Source organism: Arachis hypogaea, chromosome 3 (genome assembly GCF_003086295.3).
Source record: "Arachis hypogaea cultivar Tifrunner chromosome 3, arahy.Tifrunner.gnm2.J5K5, whole genome shotgun sequence".
Classification (NCBI taxonomy): domain Eukaryota; kingdom Viridiplantae; phylum Streptophyta; class Magnoliopsida; order Fabales; family Fabaceae; genus Arachis; species Arachis hypogaea.
The window spans coordinates 102,525,183-102,546,414 of record NC_092038.1 but is presented as its reverse complement, the minus strand read 5'-3'; positions in this window follow the sequence as shown (position 1 = coordinate 102,546,414).

The following is a 21,232-nucleotide window of genomic DNA, read 5'->3' as shown; positions in this document are numbered from 1 at the left end:
TCGGAATTGTTATTAGAGCTCTCTTTTTGCTGTTTTTTATTAATAGTTTCAATATAATAACTTGGAATGTGAAGGGTGCATCTAACAAGATAGCCCATGTGCATTGTAAAAAGTTGGTGGGAATATATAAACTATCTTTCTTCTTTCTCTTTGAGACCGAGACTCATGCTGTGTTTAATAATTTGAAAATTTTTTGAAATAAGTTGAATTTTCATTGTGCTGGTGTTGAGGAAGCAATAGATGTAACACCCTAACTATTAGCACGATCGTACCAAAAGTAAGAAGTTACTAACTTGTTTTCCTTATTTACTACTTAATATTGAGCCTTTAGATCGATTTCGCGTTTCAATTTTCAGAACATGCCGAAAACTCTTTTTTTTATTAATCAAACCCATTCATCATAGGACGCCAAGTAATAATAATCACATAATTATTAATAATAATTAATATTATACAAAAGAATGCAAAAGAAACTCAAATCCAATTCATGTCCCTCTGTATAAAATAAAATATTAAATAACAAAGACGAGAGAATTCTATGAAAACAACAAAACACATAAATTTAACTTGAATAAAACTCATAATCGCCCGCAGCTTCAAACCGAGTCTCCGAACCTGTGTCACTGAAAGAGTGAAAAATTTTGAGATGAGAACAACCACTAGTTCTCAGTAGGGAATAGGAATGCCGTAAAAGTAATGAAATAAATGCAAATAACTAACTTTACTCAATAAAACTATTTTGTTAAACCTCTAGAAGTACTTTTTTTTTACTTTATTAACTTATTACCTTCTTTAAATTTCCGAACTTAAACTAATCTCAATCACAACCTCAGTCCCAATCACAGAGAAACATCACAAGAAACATATCAACAAACAAACAAATTGCAATAAGACAAACAAGTCAAGCAGCACAATCACAGAAAAAATATAACAAGCAAAACAAGATCAAATGCGAATGCGCAATCAATATGATACATGTCTCTCCTAAGCAGGTCATGAGCTCATGCATCGGTTGTCTACCCGCAACCCGACGTTCCTCGGAGTGAACCCCGAATATGGTTTCTTTACTGTGTCAATTAGGCCTCATCATAATCATGTGTATCACAGTAAGAAACAATGCTATCAATTAGGCGAACATTCCCATATTAGCAATCTCAGACTATTAATTAGGTGGGCCCTTTCGCGTTAGCAATTTGGCACAAGGCCAATTCATATTTCATTTCATGAATCATAATCTATTTCAATTACTTACTTCACTCATGACTTTTCATTTTCTTCTTTTTTTTTGTCATTATACCTCCGCATCACCAATTACATACTCATACCTCCACATCACCGCTTAACTATACATACCTCCATATACAAACAATTTAGCAAATATGTCAAATTATGTTGTTTTCATATCTATTTGTCTTTATCATTGTTTTGACTTTGATAAAAAAAATTTAACTATGTTTTTTTTATTATTCTTCTTCTTTCTTTATCTTTTGTTTATTCACTTGAAGTTGAGTTGTATATGTATCTTTAATACTTTAACAAGTTGTATAAGCAATAAGAGAAAAGAATAAATAGGTCTTTGACCTTTTCAAATTGTGATAAATAAGTTCTTCAAAAAATTTAATTACAAATACACTCCTGACTTTTGCAAACAATAGTCGAATACATCCTTCCATTCATTTGCCTCTCCAAAAGTTCATTTGCCTTTCCAAAAGAAAATGGAGATGGCTGAGGTAGTGCCAATGTGTCCGTGGCGGAACGATGTGTCTGTTACAGCGCCAACGTGGCATGTGCTAAAAAAAATAAAGACAAATAGGTCCTTGTGTTTAGAAAAAAATACATCATTTTGTTGAGCTATCCTATTTCCTATAAACCCCTTTAAGAGTTGAAGATATTACAGAATGTCCTAATTTCTTCCCTCCAAAAACTCAAGCATCATCGAGGAATCATCTATTGATGTCTTGCATACAGTTGTGAAGGTTGTGGCTTAGGGAGTAGGTAAACCATTCTGGTATTGTGATTTGAGTCTGCCAACAAGGTATGTATCTCTTGGTACTGGATATGACTTTTGCGTGTATGTGTGTTGTTATTCTTTGCATGTGAATATTTTGTTTGTAATGAGAACTCAATGTTAGCATTTTGTTGAAAATTTGTAGAAAGATGATGTCTTGTTCGTTTCTATTATAGATTATTTAAAAATTGCAATATACTGTGTCTACTGTAGATGGCAAAGACATTCTGGTGCCTCTGTTCTATCATGGGAGTAATTTTGTTAGGAATAATAGTGGAAAGCTAGTGTATATCAATGGTAAGGTTGAAAAGTTTTCTGAGCTAGACATAGACTTTATAAACTTTGGTGATTTGGTGAAGATGTTCGAAGGGTTAGGGTGCAGGTAGTATAAGGCTGTATATTGATATGATAATACTGCTAATGACATTGAGTCTGGTCTGCACTTGTTAACAGGGGATGCTAGAATCCACAAGTTGTGTGAGAATAATATGAGAAACCCTGATGCTAATGAGTTCTACATTTATTTCGATCGATCACCCCGTAGATAAACTAGTATATGTAGAGGATGTAGTAGGGATCATGTGAAAATTGTAGACCTAGATGACATATGTACTAACCTGAACACATCATCCTCATATGATAGCTACGAAAGTGCAGAGGATGAATTGTAAATCCTAAGTAATTAGTAAATAATTAACTAATAAATTAATTATTATTTAAAGAAATTAAAAAATTAAATTTTATAGTTTAATGAAGTAAAAATAATTAAAATATGAGTTTTGACACTAATTTTAAAGATTTTAGTCTAAAATTGGATCAAACGGACCGAACCGGTTGGATCGGGCCCAAGGCCCACCATATAAATGGGACATTTAGCCTTCTTCCTTCCTCAAGATCAATTTCACGCAGAGGAATTTGAAGAAAAAGAAAACCTAACAAAACCTTTTTCCCAAATATTCAAACCTTTGTAACTTTCAATCCAGAACTCTGATTGACGAGCTGTTAGTGGCTACACGCTTGTCTCAAAATTCTCTACAAAACTCACCCAAAATTTGGTAGGAAATTTGATATATGTGCTCAGTTTTCGATTTTCCCTTTTTCCACAAATTTAGGTTTTGGAAATTTGAGACATTTTGTGATTTTGAGGGTTTAGGGTTATTCTAGCGGTGGATAATCACTGGATTCTGTCCACTTGACCCGTGGGTAATGATAAGAAAGACCTAACCCTTGTAAATTGAGAATTTATTGAGCTCTTTGTTAGTTGTTGTGATATTGTGTGATTTAGATTGTGCCTCTTGTTATGATGGAGTTCAATTTGGTGGTTTGAGGCGAAGTTCGGTAACTGAGCTTATGGAATTGGAAATTGTGGCTTGGAGATTGTGAATTGAGAAATCTTGGGGTGTTTGAGCATTAGGGAGGAACCGGCCAAGGTATGATTTTGTTTTCTCGTTGGTAATATGTAATGTCTTGTGAAAACATAGGCTATAGGACCATATGATAGGTTGGAATATATGATTAAGTTAATGTTAGTGGTCTTGATGAAAAATGTTGAATTAATTTGAGAATGGATTGCTAATTGATGCTTGTAGTTGATGGTTGATGAAATGATAAATTTTGATGATTTATTAAGGATGATGATAAATTGAGAATTTGATGAGTGATATGTATGTTTTGCAATTGTTGAATAATGAGTATATTAGAGTTGAAGGATGTGGGAATGTATTGTTGAGATGGTAAGTATTGATGATAAGAAGTGTGATGATAAATGATGATTTTGTTGGTTGATGATGTTGGTGTTTGATGATGATAATGTATTATGATGAATATATGTTGTTGATGTGTGTTGTAATGAGAGCTTGGTTATGTTGATGAGTTCTTGAAGTTGGTTGAAAATTGGTGTTAGAATTGATTAGAATAATTGATGGATCATGTGTTGAATTGATTGAATTGGTAGAGTAGCTATGATATGAAGGTGGATATGTGTAATGTGGAGGATTGGTGCAGTTTTGGTAAGAATTTGATGGGCTTGGAACCGAAAGTTTTGAAAGCTTTAAGGTTTGGTACTTTTATGAAAACTTGATTTTTAACCAACTTTGGCGGTCCATAATTTGAGGATTGAAATTTTGATTTGAATGAAATCTATTTCAAATTAAAGATATTTACAAGATCTTTAAAATGGTATAAGATTTGAGGAATTTGGTATTCTGTAGAGAAAGTTATGGACATTCAAAGTTAAGTGCGAAAAAACTAAATATTTGGACTTAGCAGCCTTTTACTTTTACTGCTATGTCCACGTACGTGGACACACACACGTGATGCGGCCATTGGGCTCTGCCCAGAGGTTCCATGTACGCGGCAGGGTAACGCGTACACGGGATGGGACATTTTTGCATTACCGCGTACGCGGACAGAGTGACGTGTACGAGGACCCTGCTTTTTTTTGAAAGGTAGATTTTAAAGTTTTAAACCATTCCTTCGATTTTCCAAACCTCTACAACTCTTATTTAAAGATTGGTAGTTGGGTTTTAGGCTATGGAGTGTGGGTAAACTCATTAGATGAAATAATTTGATATTGAAGAAGGTTGTAAGGTGGAGATTGGTTATTGTAGAAGTGTTGAAAATGTTAAATGCGATAATAGTGATGATTGAATAAGATTGAATGATATATATGGAATATGAATTATATTAATTGAGACGCCTGAGTAGTAGCAAGGTTTTGGTCCGTCCCATTTACTTCGGGTGAATGATTGAGATACCTGGGTAGTAGCAAGGGTTGTGGCTCGTCTTGCTTCGGGTCAGTGACGAAGTTGTATGAGATATGAAGATAATAATAATAGTAATGAAATGTGGCTGAGTTGAGAGGTGGTTGATGGTGAGGTTGGTTATGAGAAAGAAAAATAAAGAGAATTGAGCTAATTATGAACTTTGAATGAGATATGATGAGATTGATTGAGATGTATGAGACCAGGTAAATGATGCACAAATTTAGAACTCGCATAACTTCACCGGCAAGTGCACCGGGTCGTCCAAGTAATACCTCAGGTGAGTGAGGGTCGATCCCACGAGGATTGTTGGATTGAGCAAGCAATAGTTATCTTGTTGGACTTAGTCAGGTAAATAGTGAAAGATGGTTGTTGGTGTAAAATGCATAAACACTAGAAAGCAAGTAAAGGAAGCAAATAAATAGATCTAGATTAAAACAATGACGAAAAAATAGTTAAGGTCTTAGAGATGTTTATCTTTCCGGATTAAGACTGCTTACCAATTATTTTGACAATGAGTGATTCATTCTATGGCAAATCATAAGTAATTAAAACCTAATCTCTTAGCGAATTAGTCTCCGCTAATCTTCATCAAAAGCCACTCTCGTGGTCATTCAATTCAGATAAGAGGGTGAAGTTCAGAAAACCAGTTTAGCAGCACAAAAACCTCAATTACCTAAAGCTAACTGGATTTTATGTCACATATCTAATTAGCTTAAGTAAATTGCAGTTTAGGAGGAGTGTTTTCAAGCTGTAGCTCAACCGAGATATTTCTCTCGAGAATCACAAGAACTCATGTAGAATGAGGGGTCATACTCTCGTTCCACCCCAAATTCATAAGATTAAGAACGAAAATAACACCTTAGAATTGAATAAGACAATGATTAAAATAGACGAATAATAACATTAATCCATAGAAATAAATAGAGCTCCTAACCTTAATCAGGAGGTTTAGTTGCTCATAAATTTACAAAATAAACTTCTGAAAAGTATGGGAGAAGATGTAATGTTTCAAACCTAAGTGATCTCCTCTTTGAATAATAAAAAATAACAAATAAATGCTAAACCTGAAAGATATTATTTTAAATTAGAAATTACAAAAATAAGAAAAGATAAGCCTAAGAGGTGCTAAATCCACTTTGGAGGCCCAATAATATGTGAAATGGATAGCAGCTCGACGTTCAACGCCAGGTTTGGGTGTTGAACGCCCAAGAGAGGATGCACGCTTCTGCCTTTAGCCCGCTTGCTGGCGTTGAACGCCAATTTGGGCGTTCAACGCCCAAGGGGGAGCTGGCAGCTTTTTCGTCTCTTACTTCCAGGCTTCTCTAAACTGTTCCGAATTTCACCTAAAATCATAAAAACACAAGAAAAACTCAAAGGAGTATCCAAAGGTGAATTTTGCACTAAAACATACTAAAACTTAATAAAATCTAACTAAAACAATGTAAAAACAACTAGAAAAAGGGTATAAGATGCTCACGCATCAGTAAGATGTAGTGGCGTGGGCACCTATACTATGCTGAGAACCTTATATATTATCTACGTGGACACCTTTACCATGCTGAGAACCTCCAGTTCTCATTTCATACATGTTTTTCATATGCAGGTTGGGAGGCTCCTCTCTGAGCTTTCTGAAGACTCTTTGGAAGTGAAGAACTATTATGGGTTTTTAGGGTTTGTATTTCGTCTATGTATATATATATATATATATATATATATATATATATATATATATATATATATATATATATATATATAAATAGATTATCTGCCTTGTATATTTTGTATTTTTGTCCCTCTTGGAGGTTGACTTAGAGAAATAGGATTTATATTTATCTTTTGGTTTATGTTTTTGGGTTGTATACACACACACACACACACACACACACACACACACACACACGCACGAACGCATGCACGCACGCACGAACGCACGCACGCACACACACACATACACACTCTAGCTGGCCTTTCTTTCGCAGGTTCAGTTTAGAGCTTGCTTATTGGTGCACGAAATTGTGATCTTAATGGCGCCAACAACTTGGTATGCACAATTGTAATCTAAACTCTTTTTCACAACTTCGCACAACTAACCAGCAAGTGCACTGGGTCGTCCAAGTAATAAACCTTACGTGAGTAAGGGTCGATCCCACAGAGATTGTTGGCTTGAAGCAAGCTATGGTCACCTTGTAAATCTCAGTCAGGCGGGTTCAAATGGTTATGGAGTTTTAATAATTTAAAAGATAAATAAACATAAAATAAAGATAGAGATACTTATGTAATTCATTGGTGGGAATATCAAATAAGTGTATGGAGATGCTTTATCCCTTCTGAATCTCTGCTTTCTTACTACCTTCATCCAATCCTTCACACTCCTTTCTATGGCAAGCTGTATGTAGGGGGATCACCGTTGTCAATGGCTACCGTCCATCCTCTTAGTGAAAATGGTCCAGCTACGGGTTACGTAGGGCTAATCATCTGTCGGTTCTTGACCATGTAGGAATAGGATTTACTATCCTTTTGCGTCTGTCACCGCCCTACAGTTGCGAGTTTGAAGCTTGTCACACTCATCCCATCCCAGATCCTATTCGGAATACCACAGACAAGGTTTAGACTTTTCGGATCTCAAGAATGCTGCCAATTGATTCTAGCTTATACCACAAAGACTCTGATCGCAAGGAATTGAAGGCTCTGTTGTCAGGAGAGGCAATCAAACGCATGGACCAGGAATCCAAGAGATACACATTCAAGCTTGTTTTCATGTAGAACGGAAGTGGTTGTCAATCACGCGTTCATGAGTGAGAATGGTGATGAGTGTCACATAATCATCACATTCGTCATGTTCTTGTGTGCGAATGAATATCTTAGAATAAGAATAAGCATGAATTGAATAGAAGAACAATATTACTTTGCATTAATACTTGAGGAACAGCAGAGCTCCACACCTTAATCTATGGTGTGTAGAAACTACACCGTTGAAAATAGATAAGTGATGATGGTCCAGGCATGGCCGTGAGGCCAGCCTCCATAAAAGTCTAAGATAGCATAAAAACTGATCAAAGATCTGGTCAAAGACGTTAAATACAATAGTAAAAAGTTCTATTTATAATAAACTAGTTACTAGGGTTACAGAAATGAGTAAATGATGCAGAAGTCTACTTCCGGGCCCACTTGGTGTGTGCTAACGTGTAGAGGTCTTCCTTGGAGTTAAACTTCAGTTTGTAACTTGTTTCTAGCGTTTAACTCTGCTTTGCAACTTGTTTCTGGTGTTTAATGCCAGAATAGGGCAGAAAGCTGGCTTTAAACGCCAGTTTGCGTCATCTAAACTCGAGCAAAGTATGAACTATTATATATTTCTAGAAAGCCCTGGATGTATACTTTCCAACGCAATTGAGAGTGTGCTATTTGGACTCCTGTAGCTCCAAAAATTTCATTTCGAGTGTAGGGAGGTCAGAATCCAACAGCATCAGCAGTCCTTTGTCAGCCTCTGAATTAGATTTTTGCTCAGGTCCCTCAATTTCAGCCAGAAAATACCTGAAATCACAGAAAAACACACAAACTCATAGTAAAGTCCAGAAATGTGAATTTTTCTTAAAAACTAATAAAAATATACTAAAAAGTATCTATATCATACTAAAAACTACCAAAAAACAATGCCAAAAAGCATATAAATTATCCGCTCATCACAACACAAACTTAAATTGTTGCTTGTCCAAAAGCAACTGAAAATCAAATAGGATAAAAAGAAGAGAATATACAATGAATCTCACAGTATCAATGAAGCTTAGTCCTAATTAGATGAGCGGGGCTAGTAGCTTTTTTTCTTCTGAACAGTTTTGGCATCTCACTTTATCCTTTGAAATCCAGAATGATTGGCATCTATAGGAACTCAAAATTTTAGATAGTGTTATTGATTCTCCTAGTTCAGTATGTTTATCCTTTGAAATTCAGAATGATTGGCATCTATAGGAACTCAAAATTTTAGATAGTGTTATTGATTCTCCTAGTTCAGTATGTTGATTATTGAACACAGCTACTTTATGAGTCTTGGCCGTGGCCCTAAGCACTTTGTTTTCCAGTATTACTACCGGATACATAAATGCCACAGACACATAACTAGCTGAACCTTTTCAGATTGTGACTCAGCTTTGCTAAAGTCCCCAGTTAGAGGTGTCCAGAGTTCTTAAGCACACTCTTTTTGCTTTGGATCACGACTTTAACCACTCAGTCTCAAGCTTTTTACTTGGACCTTCATGACACAAGCACATAGTTAGGGACAGCTTGATTTAGCCGCTTAGGCCTGGATTTTATTTTCTTGGGCCCTCATATCCATCAATGCTCAAAGCCTTGGATCCTTTTTATCCTTGCCTTTTGGTTTTAAGGGCTATTGGCTTTTTCTGCTTGCTTTTTCTTTTTCTTTCTCTTTTTTTCGCCACTTTTTTTTCGCAAGCTTTGTTATTCACTGCTTTTTCTTGCTTCAAGAATCATTTTCATAATTTTTCAGATTATTAATAACATGTCTCTTTGTTCATCATTCTTTCAAGAGCCAACAAATTTAACATTCATAAACTTCACTATAAAAAATATGCACTGTTCAAGTATACATTCAGAAAACAAAAAGTATTGCCACCACATCAAAATAACTAAATTAATTTCAAGATAAAATTTGAAATCCAAGTACTACTTGTTCTTTTGTAATTAGGCACATTTTTCATTTAAGAGAGGTGAAGGGTTCATGGAATTATTCTTAGCTTTAGGACATAGACACTAGACACTAATGATCATGTAATAAAGACACGAAACATAGCCAAACATGAAGCTCAAAAACCAAAAACAGAAAAATAAATAGACAAGGAGATTAAGGAATGAGTCCTCCTTAGTGTGGGTGGTGTCTTCCTCTTGAAGAACCAATGGAACGCCTAAGCTCCTCTATGTCTCTTCCTTGCCTTTGTTGCTCCTCCCTCATAGCTCTTTGATCTTCTCTAATCTCATGGAGAATGATGGAGTGCTCTTGGTGCTCCACCCTTAGTTGGTCCATGTTGTAACTCAAGCCTTCCAAGGAGGTGTTGAGTTGCTCCCAAAAGTTGTGTGGAGGAAATTGTATCCCTTGAGGCATCTCAGGAATTTCTTGATGAGGATACTCCTCATGCTCTTGTTGAGGTCCATGAATGAGCTCTTTTGTTTGCTCCATGATTTTCTTAGTGATGGGCTTATCCTCTTCAATGAGGATGTCTCCTTATATGTCAATCCCAGTCAATTTGCATAGATGACAAATGAGATGAGGAAAGGCTAACCTTGCCAAGGTGGATGACTTGTTAGCCACCTAGTAGAGTTCTAGAGGTATGATCTCATGAACTTCCACTTCCTCCCCAATCATGATACTATGGATCATGATGGCCCGATCTACAGTCACTTCAGATCGGATGCTATTGGGAATGATGGAGCGTTGGATGAACTCTGATAAACCACTATTTTATGGTTTATCTTGTGCTTAATTGAGTGGATTTTATCAACTCTTCACCCACTTATTCATACTATTTGCATGGTTTTACATTTGCCTTCCTAATTATGTGCTTTGATTGAAAACATGCTTCTTTGGCCTTAAGTTCCCTATCTTTAATCCTCTTTTATTACCATCAGATGCCGTGATATGTGTGTTAAGTGATTTCAGGGATTACAGGACATGAATGGCTCAGAGGATGGAAAGGAAGCATGCAAAAGTGGAAGGAATACAAGAAGTTGAAGAAACTGCTAAGCTGTCCAGCCTGACCTCTTCGCATTCAAACGACCATAACTTGAGCTACAGAGGTCCAAATGAGATGGTTTCAGTTGTGTTAGAAAGCTAACATCTGGGGCTTCGCAACGATATATAATTTTCCATAGCTGCTCTGACACCAGGCGACGCGAACGCGTGGATCACGCGGCCGCGTGACTTGGCAGGAACACAACCCACGCTAACGGTGGACGATGCCTCCGCGTCACTCTTCCGCGACCTGTACGGACCAGAAAGCGCTGAGAGTTATTTCTGGGCTGTTTTTGACCCAGTTTTCAGCCCAGAACACACATATTAGAGTCTATAAAGTGGGAGAATGCATCCATTCATAATCATGCTTTTCATAATTCACTTTTCATGTTTTAGATGTAGTTTTTAGAGAGAGAGGTTCTCTCCTCTCTCTTAGGATTTAGGTAGGATTTTTAGAAATTAGAATTTAGGACTTCTCTTAGTTTTAGGAGTGACTCTCGATCCCAGGTTCAATGTTCTTTTACTTTATATTTATCTCTTACTCTCAGATACTTTAATGCTTGCTTGTATTAGTTATGTTGCCTATTTGGCTTATGACACATTCATGATGATTTTCTTATTTAATGTTATTTGAGGTATTTCAGTTTAATATTGTCTTCTTTTATTTATGCCATTGATTATTCCCAATCTGAAGACATTTTCATTCCAGTAGAATTAATTTACTTTTCCCTTTTTGGTCTTGGTTAAGAAATCAGTAACTCAGGAGTTATCTTAGCTCAACATAATTGATAACTGTTATCTTTGCTAATTGAACTGAACTTCAATAATCCCAACCTTTTCTTAGGAAATAAATAGGATTCGAAGGTCAACTAATTAGTCCCTTGACTTTCCTTTGCTTTAGCAAAGGTTAACTAAGTGGAATTAAGATTCAACTTTCATTATTATTGATAAGAATAACTAAATCTGGACTTCCAATTTCTCATACCTTACCAAAAGTTTGCTTTACAGTATTTATTTATTTTAATTATCATTGAAATTACTTGTCATTCTTCTTCCTTAATTCTAAAACCCCCAATTTTACCTTTTTCATAGCCAATAATAAGAACATACATCCCTGCAATTCCTTGAGAAGACAACCTGAGGTTTGAATACTCGGTTATCAATTTTAAAGGGGTTTGTAACTTGTGACAACCAAAACGTTTGCACGAAGAGATTTCTGTTGGTTTAGAATTTATATCTACAATGCGACTATTTTTGTAAAATTCTTTACTAGCAAAAATCCTGACGTCAAAATGGCGCCGTTGCCGGGAAATTGCAAACGTGTGCCTTATTATTGGTTATTGTAAATATTTTTCAAAAAAAAATTTCCTTTTTTGTTAGTTTTTGTTTTTATTATCTCTCACTACTATGAACTCTCACCCCTTTGGCTATGAGTTTGGTTATAATTATGTTGCAGGAAGAGGAGATTATAACGACAACATGCACCATGGTTGGAACAATCAAAGATGGGAGGAGCCACAAGGATTTGATCAACTCTCATGGCAACTACCACCTCCAATGGACTATCAACAACCATTCTGTGATGCATATCAAGGCAATGGCTATGGTGAGCGCTCTTTTGATTATCAACAACCACCACCATATGCCTATGAACCCCCTCCTCAACATAACTTTGGACCACCAAACTCACAAGCCCCTTTCCGCCATTCACCTCCATATGACCCTAACCCTCAACCACCATACCAACCACCTTATGAGCCATATGAAGCATATATAGAACCACCCCAATTCCAACCCAATTACTCACAAGAACCACCACTTCAATATTCACCATCTCCATATCCATCAATCCAAGAGCACTATGATCCTATTTATGAAAGTCAAGCGCATCAAGAGACAAAGGATCATTTCAAGGAATCAGTGGATCAATTTTACGCAACCCTTCATCAATTGAACCAAGCGATAAATCAATTAGCCTCCCGACGTTCGGACACTCAAGGGATCCCCATAGCTTCATGTGGACAATCTAATGAAGGACGTAGCATGGAGGAGAAGTTAGAAACTCCGGTGGAAAGTGAGCAGCACAATTTTGTATTGGAACAATTGGAAGAAGCTGTGCCTGCCATTAAAGAGGAAGAAGTGGTTGAAGACTTAGGAGATGCTGAACCTCCATGGGAAAGTCAAGTTATAAAGCCTCCATCCAAGATGTTTGACATTGATATTGAAGAGGGTGTATAACCTCCTAAACATATCAGGGTTGAGGACTTTGAAGGGGATGATCAAGAGATGGATTCAATTATTAATGAATTCTTATCTACATTTGAATCCTCTCCCATTAGACTTGACATGGAGATTAAAGAAGAAGAAGCACAACCTCCCATGCCCTTGGTGCAAAATGAAGAAGAAATTGAATCGGAAGAAATCTACCAAGAGGAAGAGGTTGATATTGAAGAAGATTGCAAAGAGGTGGAAGATGTCGAAGAAGAGCACAAGGAAGTGGAGCTTGCACGTTCATTAGAAACACCTCCCCCTAAGTTGCCATCATCCTTCACAACATTCAAGTGGGTAAAATTCATATCCCTTAGCTTTCTAATTCCACTTGAATATGGGCTACTGGAGACGGATGGTCAACTTATGGCTCTTTGTGACATTAAGAGTAAGCGGAAGATGGCCAGTGGTAAGAATTGTCCTGCAAGGTTCATTATGGTTGGAAGCTTTAAGTTTGAACGCAAAAGTTGGTGTAAAACTCAACTGAATGGGTCTAGGAAGCTGTTTGGTCGCTGTAGTGAGAATTCAGATCACCTTTCACCCGACTGGAAAAACGTAGATTGAGACAAAAATGGGTGTAAAAGTAAGGTTTGAGATCCTGGAATCTGTTCTGACATTTGTCACCCCGGGAGCCTAAGAATATGTTTGAAGCTTCTTAAGGGCTTTACATGCTTAGTTTGGGACCCCGGAGGCTACTGGAAGTACAAACATTGGTGGGGATTCCTAGATTAGTACAAGCATAAACCACCATAACAGGGAGCTCACCAAATGTCCAACTTAAGGACTTTAACTAAAAGTGCTAGGTGGGAGACAACCCACCATGGTATGATCGTTTCTTTTTCATTTTTATCTAGTTTTATTTGTTTCTAAGTCTTCTTTTATCTTATTATATTGAACCTGGAGTTTTGCATAACATTCATATTAGCATTGCATTTTGCATTTTTCATGCAAATAAAAAAAATGCCACGCGGCGCGACCGCATCAGCGACGCGTCCGCGTCGTATGTGTGAGAGAGAATAATAAAATGAACAGAGAGTCACGCGAGAGTGTGGCTGGAGGCATGCCAATGGCACAAATCGTCCCACGCGACCGCGTCGCTGACGCGACCGCGTGCCCCACGCGGCCACGTGCCCTGGATTTCGACGTAAAAGGGTGCACAACCAATTATTGTGCTAGAGTGGTGCTAGATTGGTGCTGAACGCACAATTCTACCCACACGGCCGTGTGACCCACGCGACTGCGTCACATTCTTCTAAAGCCCACTCACGCGATCGCATGCCCCATGCGACCGCGTCACTTAAAATTTGGCACTAATAATAATTTGAACAGAGAGTTGTGCAAGCGCGAGGGCAGTAGCATGAATTATGTCACGCGACCGCGTGACCGACGCGACCGCGTCAATCAGTATCAGCGCAAGTCGCGCGACTGCGTGCCCCATGCGATCGCGTCGCTTGCGCCGCACAACTTATCCTAATTTGCCAAATATCTTATCTTTTCTTCCCCAATCCTAATTTTTCCTCCATCCTTTCTTACTTACTTCTTCTTCCCTTCTTTCGCTTCTCATTCTTCTTATCTCTTATTTTATTTTACTTAATTTATTTACATATTTCATTCATTGCATCTTCATTTTGTGCATAATTTTTATTTTCTTTTCTAAATTCATTATTTTTCCTTTGGTGTTTGATTTTCTTATTTAACTGTGCATCTTCTTTTGAACTATTTTGGGTGCTTAGTGACTTTTGTTATTCTAGTTAGGTAATATTATCAATGCCAATCTATTTTTCTTTGTATTACTTTTAATTTGGCATGAACTTACATTGTCTTTCATTACCCACTCTCTTCCCCATTGTTGTACATTTTGTCCCACTGGCATGCCATGGCTTCTATTGTTTTCTCACGTACATGTTGAAGCTTCCATGTAAATGAGACCCTTATCATTTGGTATTAACCCAACAATACTTCATTTATTTTCTTATCTTTATTTCTGGGTTACTTTTCTTCCCTATTTTCTTTTAGGATGGCCACCCGGAAGGGAAGCGGAAGACGTTTAGTTGGGGAGAAAAGACAAGTCCATCTGCACAATCTTTGGAGAAAAGCATCAGTTGGAACAACCCGTCCACCTGCACATCTTAGCATGCACCGAGGACGGTGCAATATTTAAGTGTGGGGAGGTCGATACCGATCTCCATGGGTTAGTTATTTCCTATTTCAACACCAATGTTTTATTTTATTTGATAGTTCATTGTTGCATTTGCATATTTGTTTGATTTTTGCATATTTTACCACTTGGTTAAAGTAATAATTTCTTTTGCAAGAAACTTTTATAGCATTTCACTAATTTGAATAAATTTTTTTGTTACATTTGTTTGAAGTTGTATTTGGAACATGGTTTTTGAGCCAAAGAACACACAACCTGTGAGATTTTGAGCTTATTTATATGGTTACATTACTTAACCATAAATTTTTATTCTTGTGTATTTCCTTCTCTATAATTGCAATATCTGCTTTGTTCCATTCTATATGTCCAATATTTAGTGTATTTACATGTTTGCATATGATTGAGCCTTTTAACCCCCTTCTGTTCTATAACCACATCACTAGCCTTAAGCAGAAAAACAAAAGTAAAAATCCCAAATTGAATCTTTGGTTAGCTTAAGATAGAGATTATGTATCAACTAAGTGTGGGGAAACTGTGGGAACATGGGTTAATAAGGGAATGCATCATGTTTCTAATTTATTTGAATATTGGGAATTTGGGAACCTACTTATGAAAAACCAAAATAATATATATATATATATATATATATATATATATATATATATATATATATATATATATATAATGAAAAATCCATGTGCATTGATAAGTTATGTTTTAGACAAAAAAAAAATTCAATAAATAAGTAAGTGAATAAGGGGATAAAATTACCTCAATGTTAAGCTTTAATAAAGATCAATGCACATATGATAAAAGTAAAGAAATAAAAAAAAATTTGGTACATGAGTATGGGAATTATACAAAAGTGGGAATTATGGGTAGCTAGGCATGATTTTAGAAGTTATATAGAATGTATGTATGTTAGGTGATAGCTCAGGTTACTCAAAGATTCAATTTATAGATCACTTAGCCATACATATATCCTCACCCTTGCATTGGCCCCATTACAACCTTGAAAAGACCTCATGATGTTTGCATTAGTATATTAAATATTTGTTGATTGGTTAGATGAAGAACGAAGTTTAGAAAGCATGATTAGAGAAGAATAGAGTGATTGACCCTAGACACTTGAGAGATTAGAGTGATATACACTACCAGTGAGGGTTCAATGCTTGATTCTATGTTCCCTGCTTTCATTAGCTATCTTCTTACAAGTTTACTTGCTTTTTATTGTATAATTTGAATTAGTGGAATTTGATTCATATTTGTCTTGAAGAACTAATTCACTTTTAACCAAGTAGGTAGAAACATTTTGCATTTAGTTGCATTCATAGGTTGCATTTCATACATTTTACCATTCCTCTTCACTTTTATAGTTCTCTTGAGCTTAGCATGAGGACATGCTAATGTTTAAGTGTGGGGAGGTTGATAAACCACTATTTTATGGTTTATCTTGTGCTTAATTGAGTGAATTTTATCAACTCTTCACCCACTTATTCATACTATTTGCATGGTTTTACATTTGCCTTCCTATTTATGTGCTTTGATTGAAAACATGCTTCTTTGGCCTTAAGTTCCCTATCTTTAATCCTCTTTTATTACCATTAGATGCCGTGATATGTGTGTTAAGTGATTTCAGGGATTACAGGACATGAATGGCTCAGAGGATGGAAAGGAAGCATGCAAAAGTGGAAGGAATACAAGAAGTTGAAGAAACTGCTAAGCTGTCCAGCCTGACCTCTTCGCATTCAAACGACCATAACTTAAGCTACAGAGATCCAAATGAGATGGTTTTAGTTGCATTGGAAAGCTAACATCCGGGGCTTTTCAACGATATATAATTTGCCATAGCTGCCCCGACGCCAGGCGACGCGAATGCGTGGATCACGCGGCCGTGTGACCTGGCAGGAACACAACCCACGCTAACGCGTGGACGACGCCTCTGCGTCACTCTTCCGCGACTTGTACGGACCAGAAAGTGCTAGGAGTGATTTTTGGGCTATTTTTGACCCAGTTTTCAGCCCAGAACACACAGATTAGAGGCTATAAAGTGGGGGAATGCATCCATTCATAATCATGCTTTTCATAATTCACTTTTCATGTTTTAGAAGTAGTTTTTAGAGAGAGAGGTTCTCTCCTCTCTCTTAGGATTTAGGTAGGATTTTTAGAAATTAGGATTTAGGACTTCTCTTAGTTTTAGGAGTGACTCTCGATCCCAGGTTCAATGTTCTTTTACTTTATATTTATCTCTTACTCTCAGATACTTTAATGCTTGCTTGTATTAGTTATGTTGCCTATTTGGCTTATGCCACATTCATGATGATTTTCTTATTTAATGTTATTTGAAGTATTTCAGTTTAATATTGCCTTCTTTTATTTATGCCATTGATTATTCCCAATCTGAAGACATTTTCATTCCAGTAGAATTAATTTACTTTTCCCTTTTTGGTCTTGGTTAAGAAATCAGTAACTCAGGAGTTATCTTTGCTCAACATAATTGATAACTGTTATCTTTGCTAATTGAACTGAACTTCAATAATCCCAACCTTTTCTTAGGAAATAAATAGGATTCGATGGTCAACTAATTAGTCCTTTGACTTTCCTTTGCTTTAGCAAAGGTTAACTAAGTGGAATTAAGATTCAACTTTCATTATTATTGATAAGAATAACTAAGTCTGGACTTCCAATTTCTCATACCTTGCCAAAAGTTTGCTTTACAATATTTATTTATTTTAATTATCATTTAAATTACTTGTCATACTTCTTTCTTAATTCTAAAACCCCCAATTTTACCTTTTTCATAGCCAATAATAAGAACATACCTCCCTACAATTCCTTGAGAAGACAACCCGAGGTTTGAATACTCGGTTACCAATTTCAAAGGGGTTTATTACTTGTGACAACCAAAACGTTTGCACGAAAGAATTTCTGTTGGTTTAGAATCTATATCTACAACGCGACTATTTTTGTAAAATTCTTTACTAGCAAAAATCCTGACGTCAAACTCCAACCATCCTCTAGCCATAGGCTTAAGGTCCAGTCTTCTCAATTGAACCGGATTGCCTCTTGAGTCTCTTTTCCATTGAGCTCCTTCCACACATATGTCCATAAGGACTTGGTCTAACCTTTGATCAAAGTTGACCCTTCTAGTGTAGGGGCGTGCGTTTTCTTGCATAACTGGAAAGTGGAACGCCAACCTTACATTTTCTGGACTGAAATCTAAGTATTTCCCTCGAACCATTGTAAGCCAATTCTTTGGATTCGGGTTCATACTTTGATCATGGTTCCTAGTGATCTATGCATTGGAATAGAACTCTTGAACCTTTAAGATTCTGACTTGTTGAATGGGGTTGGTAAGAACTTCCCAATCTCTTCTTCGGATCTCATGTCGGATCTCTGGACACTCATTTTTTCTTGAGCATGAAAGGGACCTCAGGGATCACCTTCTTCTTGGCCACAACTTCATAGAAGTGGTCTTGATGGACATTTGAGATGAATCTCTCCATCTCCCATGACTCGGAGGTTGAAGCTTTGCCTTTCCTTTCCTCTTTCTAGAGGTTTCTCCGGCCTTAGGTGCCATAAATGGTTATGGAAAAACAAAAAGCAATGCTTTTACCACACCAAACTTAAAAAGTTTGCTCGTCCTCGAGCAAAAGAAGAAAGAAAAAAGGAGGAAAAGAAGAAAATGGAGGAGATGGAGGGAGATGGTGGTTCGGCCAAGAGGGGGGAAAGGTGTTTGTGTTGTGTGAATATGAAGGAGTAGTGAGGGGTTTATATAGGGGTGAGGTGAGGGTTGGGTTTTTTGGGGAAGAGGTATGAAGGTGATTAGTGAGAAGAATATAGGGAAGAGGGTATAATTTGATTGGTGAGTGAGAGATAGAGAGAGGTAGGGTAGGTGGGAATCCTGTGGGGTCCACAGATCCTGAGGGGTCAAGGAATTCATCCCTGCTCCTTTTAGGCATGCAAAACACCCTTACAGTGCAATCTTGGTGTTTAACGCTAGACTGCTACTTGTTTCTGGCGTTAAACGTCAGATTTTATTCCTTTCCTGGCATTAAACGCCAGGCTGCAACTTGTTTCTGGTGTTTAACGCCAGATTGTTGCGTCTTTCTGGCATTCAATGCCAGTCTGGTGCTTGTTTCTAGCGTTTAACGCCCAGAATGGTGCCAGATTGGGCGTTAAACGCCCATTCTGCTACCCTTACTGGCGTTTAAACGCCAATAAGTTCCTCCTCCAGGGTGTGCTATTTTTAATGCTATTTTTTATTTTTCTTGAATTTTTGCAATTTTTTTGTGACTCCACATGATCATCAACCTAAAAAAAAGGAAAATACATAGATAAATAAATTTGGGTTGCCTCCCAATAAGCATTTCTTTAATGTTAATAGCTGAACAGTGAGCTCTCATGGAGCCTCACAGATGTTCAGAGCATTGTTGGGACCTCCTAACACCAAACTTAGAGTTTGAATATGGGGGTTCAACACCAAAATTAGAGTTTGGTTGTGGCCTCCCAACACCAAACTTAGAGTTTGACTGTGGGGGCTTTGGTTGACTCTGCAGTGAGAGAAGCTTTTCTTGCTTCCTCTCCATAGTTATAGAGGGAGATCTTTGAGTTTTAAACACATGGTAGTCCTTATTCAGTTGAAGGACCAACTCTCCTCTGTCCACATTAATCACAACTTTTGTTGTGGCTAGGAAGGGTCTTCCAAGGATGATGGATTCATCCTCATCCTTCCCAGTGTTTAGGATTATGAAATCAGCAGGGATGTAAAGGCCTTTACCTTTACTAGCACATCCTCTACCTGTCCATAAGCCTTTTTCATGGATTTGTCTGCCATCTCTAATGAGAATTCGGCAACTTGTACCTCAAAGATTCCCAGTTTCTCCATTACAGAGAGTGGCATTAAGTTTATGCCTGATCCCAGGTCACACAGAGCTTTCTCAAAGGTCATGGTGTCTATGGTAAAGGGAATTAAGAATTTACCAGGATCCTGTTTCTTTTGAGGTAAAGTGTGCTGAACCCAGGTATTCAGTTCATTAATGAGCAATGGAGGCTCATCCTCCCAAGTCTCATTACCAAATAGCTTGGCATTCAGCTTCATGATTGCTCCTAAATACTGGGCAACTTGCCCTTCAACAATGTCTTCACCTTCTTCAGAAGATGAATAGTCATCAGAGCTCATGAATGGTAAAAAGAGGTTCAATGGAATCTCTATGGTCTCTAGGTGAGCCTCAGATTCCTTAGGTTCCTCAATTGGAAACTCCTTTTTGTCCAGAGGACGTCCCATGAGGTCTTTCTCACTGGGATTCACGTCCTCCTCCTCCTTTGTGCAATCGGACACACCAAGTAAGGTTATGGCCTTGCACTCTCTTTTTGGGTTCTCTTCCGTATTGCTCGGGAGAGTACTAGGAGGAGTTTCAGTGACTCTTTTTTACTTAGCTGGCCCACTTGTTCCTCCAAATTCCTAATAGAGGACCTTGTTTCATTCATGAAACTTAGAGTGGCCTTAGATAGATCAGAGACTATGTTTGCTAAGCTAGAGGAATTCTGCTCAGAATTCTCTGTCTGTTACTAAGAGGATAATGGAAAAGGCTTGCTATTGCTAAACCTGTTTCTTCCACCATTGTTAAAGCCTTGTTGGGGCTTTTGTTAATCTTTCCCTGAGACATTTGGATAATTTCTCCATGAGGGATTATAGGTGTTTTCATAGGCTTCACCCATGTAATTCACCTCTGCCATAGCAGGGTTCTCAGTATCATAAGCTTCTTCTTCAGAAGATGCTTCTTTAGTACTGTTGGATGCATTTTGCAATCCATTCAGACTCTGAGAAATCATATTGACTTGCTGAGTCAACATTTTGTTCTGAGCTAATGTGGCATTCAGAGTATCAATTTCAAGAACTCCCTTCCTCTGAGGCGTCCCATTACTCACAGGATTCCTTTCAGAAGTGTACATGAACTGGTTATTTGCAACCATGTCAATGAGTTTCTGAGCTTCTGCAGGCATTTTCTTCAGGTGAATAGATCCACCTGTAGAATGGTCCAATGACATCTTAGACAATTCAGACAGACCATCGTAGAATATATCTAGGATGGTCCAATCTGAGAGCATGTCAGAAGGACACTTTTTGGTCAGTTGCTTGTATCTTTTCCAAGCTTCATAGAGGGATTCACCATCTTTTTGTCTGAAGGTTTGAACATCCACTCTAAGCTTGCTCAGCTTTTGAGGAGGAAAGAACTTGACTAAGAAAGTCGTGACCAGCTTATCCCAAGAGTTCAGGCTATCTTTAGGTT